Source organism: Pseudophryne corroboree, chromosome 7, assembly GCF_028390025.1.
Source record: "Pseudophryne corroboree isolate aPseCor3 chromosome 7, aPseCor3.hap2, whole genome shotgun sequence".
NCBI lineage: Eukaryota > Metazoa > Chordata > Amphibia > Anura > Myobatrachidae > Pseudophryne > Pseudophryne corroboree.
This window is the reverse complement of record NC_086450.1, coordinates 201,900,867-201,913,661: the sequence shown is the minus strand read 5'-3', so window position 1 is coordinate 201,913,661 and position 12,795 is coordinate 201,900,867. Positions and strand designations below refer to the sequence as shown.

The 12,795-nt window shown below is 44.6% G+C and overlaps 1 long non-coding RNA gene across 2 annotated transcripts in view; it reads left to right on the top strand.

The window, feature by feature from the left end:
• Nucleotides 1-12,795, top strand: part of LOC134944979 (uncharacterized) — a 296,170-nt gene that overhangs the window by 274,332 nt on the left and 9,043 nt on the right. The window lies entirely within an intron of this gene.

The following is a 12,795-nucleotide window of genomic DNA, read 5'->3' as shown; positions in this document are numbered from 1 at the left end:
CCACATTAAGAGCCCCAACAAGGGACAGGTATTGCAGCTCCTTATTCATAACAAAATACCTGGGTATTTCCATACCAACTCACATACTTTTTTGGGGTTTTTAAAAGACATAATTTTTGTATTGCATGCACTACCTATTGTATAGGAGTAAAACGAAACACATTGTATATATAGAGTGTTAAGGGTTCAAACGGGGATATTCACACTTCGGTCTATCCCCTGTTTATAATTCTAATGTATGCCAGGAGGTAAACACACTACATGTTATTATAGCTATTAACTACTGTTATAAAAAACCTTCTACTTACCGTGTTGTGGATGTGAGAGTAGGCCTTACTACGGAACCTGGAACCAAAGAAAAACAAGTAAGCCCATAGGGCGGTAGATAGTATGGTACAATTTTCATCCCTCCAGGGAAGGCTTACTCAAGCAAGCCCAGAATAAAATAATAGCTTGGGTGGAGGAACATCTATACATTACTACCAATAGTTATACCTAAGGGAAAAAGGGGTTACACGTACAACACTTTAAACCCAACTAAACACTTTAACAAGTTTAGGAATACACTCTACTTTCATTTCCTCAAATAAATGTACAACACTGGTAGGGCAGAATGAAGATTAAGATAAGATAATGATGCTTATATTGAATCTATTATCAAAATATTATATATATATATATATATATATAGAGAGAGAGAGACAGGCAGGGGTCCGGCACAACCACTTAGAAGAAGTATTACATTAGGTGCCCTCACGATAAATGGACAAAAAGGACTAGCGGTGCGGCACTCCAATGATTGACACAGCAGATAGAGTATAGTTACAACGTTTCAATGCCCGCTTTTATTGTGGCATTTTCGTCATATCCTGACGAAAATGCCACAATAAAAGCGGGCATTGAAACGTTGTAACTATACTCTATCTGCTGTGTCAATCATTGGAGTGCCGCACCGCTAGTCCTTTTTTTATATATATATATATATATACAACCAACTGCGGCAGCACTCCCATCCAATCACAATATCACTGGCCGGTGCCCTCCTAGACCCGTATGGCAGCGGGTCATCAATAGCGTATTGTCGGCGGCACTCCGGTGTCATAAACAAGACAACAGCAGGTTTGCAAAAAATAACTATTTTTTGCAAACCTGCTGTTGTCTTGTTTATGACACCGGAGTGCCGCCGACAATACGCTATATATATATATATATATATAAAACAGTATGGTACACATTTAATTATCTAACCCTAAAAAGAAAATATAAAAGATAGCTGACAACCCCAAACTCATATAAAATTTCTCTGGTTGTGCTGTAGTCTGTTGTGTATCAAGAAGTGCAAGGATGTGAGTAACAGTTGAGTCAAATTTTGAATACATACTGTATAATCTTTACCAGCTCTTTGGACTTAATTGGTATCCAGAGTCCAATTTTCCTGTGAGGTCACAGTGTCCTGCGGTAGGGGAGCAGTTGGGAGACCCTCTTTCGCTTGTTAATCTGTTTAGCAGAGCAGTAGTGAATAGACACTGTGCACATGCACACGGCATCTATTCACCAGGGGAGAAAGAGTGTGGGCATGGCCAGCAGCTCACAGAGCGCTGGCCAGCTATGCCCCCACAGTGATAAAAATGGGAGTGAGGATTGCAATCATGGCACTTCCTGTAAGGCCATGTCCCCTAGCTGTGAGGACATGCCTCCTCCTGTCCGAAGCCACCCTCTCTTTCCAGAGCGTGTGTGCCTATGGTGCAAGGATACCGACATCATGGACCCCAAAGTTGGGAGCTATGGTAATATGACTTCTGGTGTATCCCTCCCACCCTTTGTAAACTGTGTGGCCACCCTCACAGGATACCTGGACTCTGGACACCAGTTAAGCCTAAGGATTTGGTAAAGACTATACAGTATATATTTAAAAATTTAACTCAACTGTTACTCACATTCTAGGACTTCTTGTTCCACAGGAGACTGATGCACAACCAGAGGAGCTGTTTATTATGTACGGTTAATCCTTAAGTTTTATATGAGTTCCGAGCTGTCAGCTGACTTTTATATTAGCCTTTTAGGGTTAGATAATTAACTGTGTATCATACTGTTTTATTAATATATATTATTTTGTTAATACATTTAATATAATCATTTATCCTTTTGATCTCTCTTTCTGTCCTAACAGTGTTGTAGATATATTTTAATAACAAGTAGGGTAACCTGGCAATGTGCAGGTCTGATTTGTAACGTGTAGCAGTTTTAATTTTTTTTAAATGCTATTTAGAAAATGCACAAAAGCTCTGATTAAAAAAATAAAAGTTTAACTAAACAAAATTTTATTTCAGTAAAATGAAATTAATTTTATTTCGACTATGATTTAATAATTAACTAAATGCATTACTTTATACTTTTCTTATCACACTAATTATTTTATAACAAAGTTACAGCAAAAACAAAAAATGCATATTAATTTATTCAATTATAACAAAGCTATATGCTAATATTTGTACTAATACTTAAATTATACCTTATACAGGTTGAGTATCCCATATCCAAATATTCCGAAATACGGAATATTCCGAAATACAGACTTTTTTTGAGCGAGAGTGAGATAGTGAAACCTTTGTTTTTTGATGGCTCAATGTATACAAACTTTGTTTAATACACAAAGTTATTAAAAATATTGTATTAAATGACCTTCAGGCTGTGTGTATAAGGTGTATATGAAACATAAATGAATTGTGTGTATGTACACACACTTTGTTCAATGCACAAAGTTACAAAAAACATTGGCTAAAATTACCTTCAGGCTGTGTGTATAAGGTGTATATGTAACATAAATGCATTCTGTGCTTAGATTTAGGTCCCAACACCATGATATCTCATTATGGTATGCAATTATTCCAAAATACGGAAAAATCCCATATCCAAAATACCTCTGGTCCCAAGCATTTTGGATAAGGGATACTCAACCTGTACTAATTTCCTAACAAAGTATAAAGCAAAATAAGAATTTACAGATCTTCTTTATATACAGCTAATGGGCCCTACACAGTGGCTTAAGAGACCAACGGCCGATATGGCTGACGGACAACTCGGCGGTGGGGTGGGGGCAGGGCCGGCTCCAGGTATGTTCGAATAGAGCGGCCGCGTGGGGCACCACCCTTAATGGGCGCCGCACGCTGGCGCCGCCATATTCATGCCTGGAGCCAGCCTCCAGTGTCCTGGTGCCGTGCAGTGCGCACAGCGCGCATACAGGAGTTTTGAGCAGTCCGCCCGTGCCCTCAACAGGACTCCCCCTCCCGGCTTCCAGCACCGCAGGTATTGTGACCTGTGAGTGCATTTACGGATCTGGCACTGTGGGGTCATATCTGCACTGTGGGGGTATTTATGTATCTGGCACTTGGGGGTATTTATGTATCTGGCACTTGGGGGTGTTTATGTATCTGGCACTTGGGGGCATTTATGTATCTGTCACTGTGGGGGCATATCTGCACTGTGGGGGCATTTATGTTTCTGGCACCGGGGACATTTGTGTATCTGGCACTGTGGGGGCACTTATGTATCTGGCACTGTGTGGCCATTTATGTATCTGGAACTGCTGGGGGGCATGTCACGTGTATCTGGCGCTGCTGGGGGGCATGTCACGTGTATCTGGCACTGCTGGGGGGGCATGTCACGTGTATCTGGAACTGCTGGGGGGCATGTCACGTGTATCTGGCACTGCTGGGGGACATGTCACGTGTATCTGGCACTGCTGGGGGGCATGTCACGTGTAGCTGGCACTGCTGGGGAGCATATCATGTAGTATTCCCGCTAGGCATCTGTGGCTAGGCAATGTGTCTCAGTGCTCTGCCTGGCGCAAAGTGTATAATAGGTTCTACCTGGTGCAATGTGTATTATCTGCACTACTGTGTGGTGTAATGCGAATTGACACTATTATGTGGCCACGCACCTTCCCCACGAAGCAATGCGCACTGTCCATGCTTCGGCATGTAGGTAGGGGAGCACCAAACATTACAGTATGTACATCATTTTGCCCTCCTAACTTAAAAATGTGCCCTCCCTGTGATCAGCACCCTGCCCTAAAAAGTGAACACTATCATGTGTAGCTGGCACTGCTGGGGGGCATATTGTGTGTAGCTGGCACTGCTGGGGGGCATGTCATGTGTAGCTGGCACTGCTGCGGGGCATGTCATGTGTAGCTGGCACTGCTGCAGGGCATGTCATGTGTAGCTGGCACTGCTGGGGGGCATATTATGTCTATCTGGCACTGCAGATTATGTGTATCTGGCACTATACTGGAGACATTATGTGTATCTGGCACTATACTGGAGACATTATGTGTATCTGACACTATACTGGAGATATTGTGTGTAAGGAACACTACTGTGGCTGTTATGTGTAAGGCTGCTAATTGTGTGCATAGAGGGGGTGTGAAAATATATTTATTTATAGTTTGATAATTACGAGGCCACCCCCACTTTTCCAGGAGGCCATGCCCACTTTTCAAGGAGCGCGCGCATAGGGTTGGGGGGGGGGCACTTTTACATTTTCTCGCTCAGGGTGCTATTAGGCCTGGAGCCGGCCCTGGTGTCCTCCTTTACATCACCCGGGACCATAGCCCTGCATGTTAATATGGATGATATTGTCCATATTGGCTTGCAGGTATAAACAAGCCGGCACCAACGATGAATGACCGCTGGGCCGCACCTCATTCATCGTTGGTGCCTACACACTGATAGATATAAACAATTTCTCGTTCATTACTAAATGAGATTGTTCATATCGGCTGCACACATCGGCCAGTGTGTAGGGCCCTTAACTGTTCTACCCGTTCTATGCACTGGAGTTTCTGATTTTCATGGTTGTAAATATAAATGTGTGTTAAAAATGTGGTAAATCAATAGAGATGTAAATTTGAGACGTCTTAATGTAAGTAAATATTTATCCATGGTTCTTGGCGTTACCCAAGGAGCACCCATTACAGATACGGAACAATGACGGGACATTTTTTGTAGTTTATTAAATTCTACCCACTGGAGGTGAAATCCAAATTTTTATCCGATTGTCCGTTTGGGCATTATCGTTCACGCAACACAGGCCACGCATTGGTCATGACATCATTATGTCAACCCGATTTTCATCTCCTTATGGAAGGTTTATTAAAATTCTAATTATGCAGTTTTCCTATTTCCCACCTGAAGAATACCTATGTTAAATTTCAGCTTTCTAACGTATTGGGAAGCAAGAGAATTAGTGATGAGTGAGTGAGTGAGTGAGTGAGTGAGTGAGTGAGTGAGTGAGTGAGTGAGTGAAACAATGAAAAGTGACAGGACCATTTTTGTAGTGTATGAAATTCTACACACTGAAGGTGCAAATTGCAATCCAAATTTTGATCTGATTGTCCATTTTGGCATTATCGTTTATGCAATGCAAGCCATGCATCGGTAATGATGACATTATGTCAACCCCCTTTTCATCCCCTTAGGAGAGATTTATTATTTATTTATTTATTTATTTATTTATTTATTTAATTAATTATTTATTACCAGTTATTTATATGGGTGGTAGTCATGTGACCGCCGGTCGGCTGACCGACAGTCACATGACCTCCTCCGTGAGCCCGACGGCTCACTATCCCGATGGTCGGCATGCCGACCAACAGGGACTATTTCCACTCGTGGGTGTCCACGACACCCATAGAGTGGGAATAGAACCCGTGGCGACCGCAGGTCGCCACCGAGCCCGCAGCGTGGCGAGCGCAGCGTGGCGAGCGCAGCGTGGCGAGCGCAGCGTGGCGAGTGCAGCGAGCCCGTAAGGGGCTTGCTGCACTCGCCCCTCCCCTCCGGGATCCCGACGTCGGTATGCTGCCGGGATCCCGGCGTCGGTAAGGTGACCGGCGGTCAGGAGACCGCCGGTCACCCGTACTACACCCATTTATATAGTGCACACATATTCTGCAGTACTTTACAGAGAATACTTGGCCATTTACATCAGTCCCTGCCCAAGTGGAGCTTACAATCTATTTTCCCTACCACATATACATGCACACACAATCACGCTAGGGTTAATTTTGTTGGGATCCAATTGACCTACCAGTATATTTTTTAATTGTGGGAGGAAACGGGAGTACCCGGAGGAAACCCACACAAGTACGGGGATAATATACAAACTCCACACAGTTAGAGCCATGGTGGGGATCGAACCCATGACCTCAGTGATGTGAGGCAGTAATGCTAACCATTACACAATCCGTAAAAATTCTAATTACGTAGTTTTCCTATTTTCCAGCCAAAGAATACCTATGTTAAATTTCAGCTTCCTAACATATCGGGAAGTAAGAGAATCTGTGATGAGTGAGTAAGTGATGGCTTTCACATTTATATATATATATATATATATATATATATATTGCAAGTTTTTTTTAAAGGGAGAGTATATATAAAGATTTGTATCTGTTCCTGCTCTACAGCATCCTACATACAGTTGACTATGGGAGAAACATACACTACAACCCCCTTTATACACTACAGCACACACATACACACACACACACACACACACACACACCCCTAATACACTACAACACCCAGGCCAACCCCTTCACAACAACTCACCAATTGCTGCTGAACATGGAACAGGCATTCTCTTGCTGCAGTCTAGAAGTCTATGCAATACGTGCACACGCTGCTCCCACCTCCTCCAGAGCAGAGAGCAGGTCCCGCCTTGTGTGTGAAAGGGCTGGAGCCAAGGTGAGGAAGAGCAGATAGTGGAGCTAGGACGGGGCATGCATTCATCATGTGTCATGCCCCTTAGCTGCCTGCTGTCTGTGAAGGGCACCTACTACGCTGTGGCTGATATCACAGCAGATGTCAGCACTCCACTCACTGTGACAACCCAAGCACAGACCACCAGTGTGGGGTAATGGATCACAGTGGGGTCGAGCATAGGCGCGGCTGTGGCTGATAGGACCGACAGCCACCAATATCATGTAAAAGAAGGACGACTTCACTTTTTTTGTGGAAATTATTATGTGCCGCCCTCTGGTGGCCGGCGTTCTAGGCAGCTGCATAAAGCTGCCTAATGGTAGCACCGGCCCTGTATATGGTATATGAAATCATCTGCCCATGTGGTCTCTCCTATATTGGTAAGACCACCAGGAAATTTAAGGAAAGAATGACCTCGCATCAGTCAGCAATAAGGCTTGCTTTATTGAGTTGGATCAGTGAACAACCAGTGGCACGCCACTTTCTGGAACGTAAACACAGTGTTGCAAGCATTAAGTATTGTATGATTGACCATATACCACAATCACTTAGAAGTGGAGACAGAGGTACAGCCCTATTATGATGTGAAGCCAGAAGGATTCATAAATTGAACGTTCTGGCTCCACAGGGTTCAAGTTACATGCTCCCCTCATCATATTTCTGATTTTAATGCAACTAACTATCTTTGAAACACCATTGTGATTATTTTTTGGATGATTAGTTAAAAACATCAGTACCAGGGTAAAACATTCATATTTACATTTATACCAGGTATTATTTTATGTAATATGGTTATATGCTTATTTTTATGTGTAAATGTTAGGATTCCTGTACCCCAGACTGGGGAAGATCTTATGGCAGGGATCTGAGCACAGGAACCATATACAGGTTGTGGGAGCAGGAAAGCCTAGTAACCCCTGGCACCCTAACTCCGTTGTCTCGCCCGTGTTATCAGAAATCCCCTGCGAGACTATGGTTGCTTGAGCCCATGGCAGCCGCGTTCGAAGGGCGGATTATGTCTGCCCAACCCCGATGCCCCCGCAGGTCTTAATGGGAGACAAGGGGAAGTCCGAGACAGGGTGATAACAAGGGGCCCTCTGACTAAGCAACCAAGCCAGGGGTTACAAGCTAACTTAACTAAATCAAAAGGTATGTGCGGACTAGCCGCCAGGGAAAAGGACAACCAAAGATCCACTGATCCGACACTCCTATCCGGCACCGCTGGACACCAGAGTGGATCTTGTGGAAGCGGAATCCTCCGCAAAGCTCCAGAACACAATATAAACAAAATAATAATAATAGCGGACAAGCCGCAACACACGGCTGCGCCGCAACTCACGAACACCACCAGATGTTAAAGGTGCTTGATCAGACTCCAGGAACAGATGGTAACTTCCGAGTACAGGATCACTGAGAACAGGAACAAACGGGTAAACCGGGACTGGGAACTTTCTCTGCAGCAGACACAGGCAAACAGGAAGCTATCACCGGCGTCTGTGAGGAGTCCTGGGAGTGCTTTTAACAGAGAGTCTTCCAATCAGCTGTTTGGAGGCTGATTGGATTTAAATGCTATGCAGCTGACAGGCTGCATGGTCAGGGAAACAGATGAGTGATAATTACAACATGCCATGCAGCTGCATGCTACACAGCCAGGAAACCAGTGAAGATATAAACTTAGACCCAGCAACGGGGAACACGATCCGACAGTGGCGTCCCCGTTGCTAGGCGCCGGCCGCACTGACGAGCGGACCCTCGGCGCCTAACAGTACCCCCCCCTTGAGGAGGGGTCAAGGAACCCCTAAATCCGGGTTTCTGAGGAAATTCTTGAAAAAATGCCCTTTTGAGTCTTGGGGCATGAAGATCCTCATCTAGGACCCACGACCTTTCCTCAGGACCATAACCTCTCCAATGGACCAAAAAATAGAGCCGACCCCGGGACAACTTGGAATCGAGAACCTTCTCAACCACGAACTCCTGCTGACCCTGTACATTAACTGGTGATCTCCCCTGAGGTTTTTTACGAGGAAATCTGCTAGATGAAACATATGGTTTGAGCAAAGAGCAATGGAAGGTATTTCCGATCCGTAAAGTTTTTGGTAGCTGTAACCGGAAAGCAACTGGATTGACTTTTTTGATAATGAGAAATGGTCCAATAAATCTAGGACCCAATCTGGCTGAGGTTTGTCGAAGTTTGATATTGCGAGTCGACAGCCACACCCTGTCTCCTACTTTAAAAGTGCACGGCCGCCGGAGCTTGTCAGAAAATTTTTTTTCCCTGAAAGCTGCTTTTCTGAGAGCAATGTGCACTCTTTTCCAAATAAGTTTAAGATGAGAGGTCAGGGCCAGAGAGGAGACAGAGGAATGTTGAAAAAATGAATTAGCTCTGGGATGGAAACCAAAAACTGCAAAAAATGGAGATACATTGGTGGAGGAATGACAGGCATTATTATAAGCAAACTCTGCTAATGGAAGAAACTCAGACCAGTCATTTTGGAGTTTGGCCGAGTACAAACGTAAATATTGTTTCAGGGATTGATTCACTCGCTCAGTCTGTCCATTTGATTGTGGATGATAACCGGAGGTTAATGATAATTTCATCTTTAATGAAGCACAAAAAGATTTCCAAAATTGTGCAATGAATTGTGGACCCCTGTCAGAAACAATATCAGTGGGTAACCCATGGAGTCTGAAAACATGACGGAGGAACAAGACTGCCAATCCCTGGGCAGATGGCAATCGGGGAAGACCAACAAAATGAGCCATCTTACTAAAACGGTCCACTACCACCCATATGACTGTGCATCCAGCTGACAGAGGGAGATCCACCACAAAATCCATGGAGATATGCGACCATGGTCTAAGAGGAACATTCAATGGCATGAGTTGACCAATAGGCAAAGAGCGAGGAACTTTATGCTGTGCACAGACCTGACATGAAAAAACAAATTCTTTAATGTCTTTAGAAAGACCAGGCCACCACACTGAGCGGGATACCAATTCCAAAGTTTTAGCGACTCCCAGATGCCCTGCAACTTTGCTATCATGAAATTCCTCCAAAACAGTTGCTCTCAAAAACTCAGGAACAAAAAGACGACCAGCAGGAGTATTTCCCGGAGCTTGATGTTGAAGCAGCTTCAATTGAGAAAAAACATCCTGTGTGAGACCTGCCTGAATGACTGAAGGCGGAAGTATGGGAGTAACAGGACTGTTGTCTTGAACGGGAAGAAAACTGCGTGAGAGGGCATCTGCCTTGGTATTCTTGGAACCAGGTCTGAAGGTGATAATGAATTTGAAACGAGTAAAAAATAAAGCCCAACGAGCCTGTCGGGCATTCAGTCGCTTAGCTGATTCAATGTATTGAAGATTTTTGTGATCCGTCAAAACAGAAATGGTATGGCTCGCTCCTTCAAGCCAATGTCTCCACTCCTCAAAAGCCCATTTAATAGCCAGCAACTCCCGATTACCAACATCGTAGTTGGATTCAGCAGACGAGAACTTCCTGGACATAAAGGCACAAGGATGTAACTCAAGGGAATCTGGATCCTTCTGAGAAAGGATAGCCCCTACACCAACCTCCGAGGCATCTACCTCAACGATGAAAGGCAATTCTGGGTTGGGATGTCTAAGGACAGGGGCTGAGACAAAGGCTTGTTTCAAGGCCTGAAAAGATGCTTTAGCTTCACATGACCAATTGGTAGGATCTGCTCCCTTCTTAGTGAGTGCCACAATGGGAGCAACTAGGTCAGAGAAAGAGTGAATAAACCTTCTATAGTAGTTTGCAAACCCTAAAAAGCGCTGAATAGCTTTTAAGTTAGTGGGTTGCGCCCAACTCAGGATGGCTTGGAGCTTCTTAGGTTCCATTCGGAATCCCCGAGGGGAAATAATGTACCCTAAAAAGGATACCTCCGTGACGTGAAATTCACACTTCTCCGGTTTGGCATACAAGTGATTTTCACGTAATTTCTTAAGCACCTGACGCACCTGGGTAACATGTTGTTCTACAGAGTCAGAATATATCAAAATGTCGTCTAAATAGACCACGACGAATCTTCCCAGAAACTCACGGAGCACATCATTAATGAGATCCTGAAAGACTGCCGGAGCGTTAGATAGGCCGAATGGCATGACCAGATACTCATAGTGGCCTGATTGAGTACTGAATGCCGTTTTCCACTCATCCCCTGACCTGATTCTAATGAGATTATATGCTCCTCTCAGGTCAATCTTAGAAAAAATAACAGCCGAACGTAGCTGATCAAAGAGGACAGAGATCAGTGGCAGGGGGTAAGTATTCTTTACTGAGATCTTATTCAAGGCTCGAAAGTCAATGCAGGGTCTGAGGGAACCATCCTTCTTCTCTACGAAGAAGAAACCTGCACTTAAAGGGGATTTAGATGGCCTGATAAACCCTTTCTCAAGACTTTCTTTCACATACTCATTCATGGCCACCGTTTCAGGACCAGACAAAGCATATAACCTTCCTTTAGGCAACGTGGCACCAGGAATTAACTCAATGGTACAATCATAAGGCCTATGGGGAGGCAAAATATCAGCATTGCCCTTGGAAAACACATCCAAAAAATCCTGGTATTCTCCAGGAATATGTGCGGACCTGGCAGAAGCTACTCGGATAGGAAGTGTAATACATTCTTTATCACAGATGGTACCCCATTGTAGGATCTCCCCAGACTGCCAATCTATGATGGGATTATGGAAGGCCAGCCAAGGGTGACCCAGAACCACAGGAACTGCTGGACAATGGGTAAGAAAAAACTCAATCTTTTCTGAATGTAGAGCTCCCACCGAGAGCAAAACTGGAGGTGTACATAGAGAAATAACCCCATTGGATAAGGGACTCCCATCTAAACCATGCATGGTGACACACCTACCTAAGGTTAGCTGAGGAATACCTAAGGCCTTGGCCCATGTTAAGTCCATAAAGTTTCCTGCAGCTCCACTGTCCACAAAAGCAGAGACCGAGGAACAGAGGCTGTCATAAGAAACTTTAGCAGGAACCAACAGTGAATTATTCGAGGAGATGAGCTGTAGACCAAAGTGAACCCCCTCACTATTCACTTGGTCAGGAAGTTTCCCGACTTGTTTGGGCAACTACGGGCAAAATGTCCCTTACCTCCGCAGTACAAACACAGACCCGAATTTTGCCTCCTGGTTCTTTCTTCCGGAGACAATTTGGAGAGACCAATCTGCATAGGCTCTCCCATGTCTACAGGAACGGAAGGAACACAGGGAAAAGAAACTACAGATGCCCCTTTTTCAGTCCTCCGCTCTCTGAGCCGACGATCTATTTTAATAGAGAGCTCCATGAGTTTATCAAGGGTCTCAGGAGCGGGATACTGAAGGAGGCTGTCTTTTATAGATTCAGATAAGCCGAGGCGAAACTGACTGCGCAGGGCAGGGTCATTCCAGCCACAGTCGTTCGACCAACGGCGAAACTCCGTACAATAATTCTCTGCAGGATTCCTACCCTGTCTCAGAGCACGCAACTGACTTTCTGCGGACGCCTCTCTATCAGGGTCGTCATACAATAGCCCCAAAGATTTAAAAAAGGCGTCTACAGACGATAAGGCCGGATCGTCTGTCTTCAAACCAAAAGCCCAGGTCTGAGGATCCCCCTGAAGCAGAGAAACTACAATCCCAACCCGCTGAGCCTCCGTACCTGAGGAGACTGGTCTCAAACGAAAATACAGTTTACAAGACTCTTTAAAATTAAAAAACTGTTTTCTATCCCCAGAAAAACGGTCAGGCAGATGCATTTTTGGTTCAGGGACGACCCTCGGGGAAGTCCGTAACAGATCTTCCTGTGAGCTCACCCGGAGGGACAGATCCTGAACCATCTGGGTAAGTTCCTGAATCTGACTAACTAGGAACTGGCCAGGGTTTGGCCCAACACCGGTGGGATTCATGAGGCCGACAAAAATTCTCCCAACTGGATCAGTGAAAAAATTAACTCCTGTTGAAATTTTTGTCTTTTGTTGGCCGGTGATAATGTTAGGATTCCTGTACCCCAGACTGGGGAAGA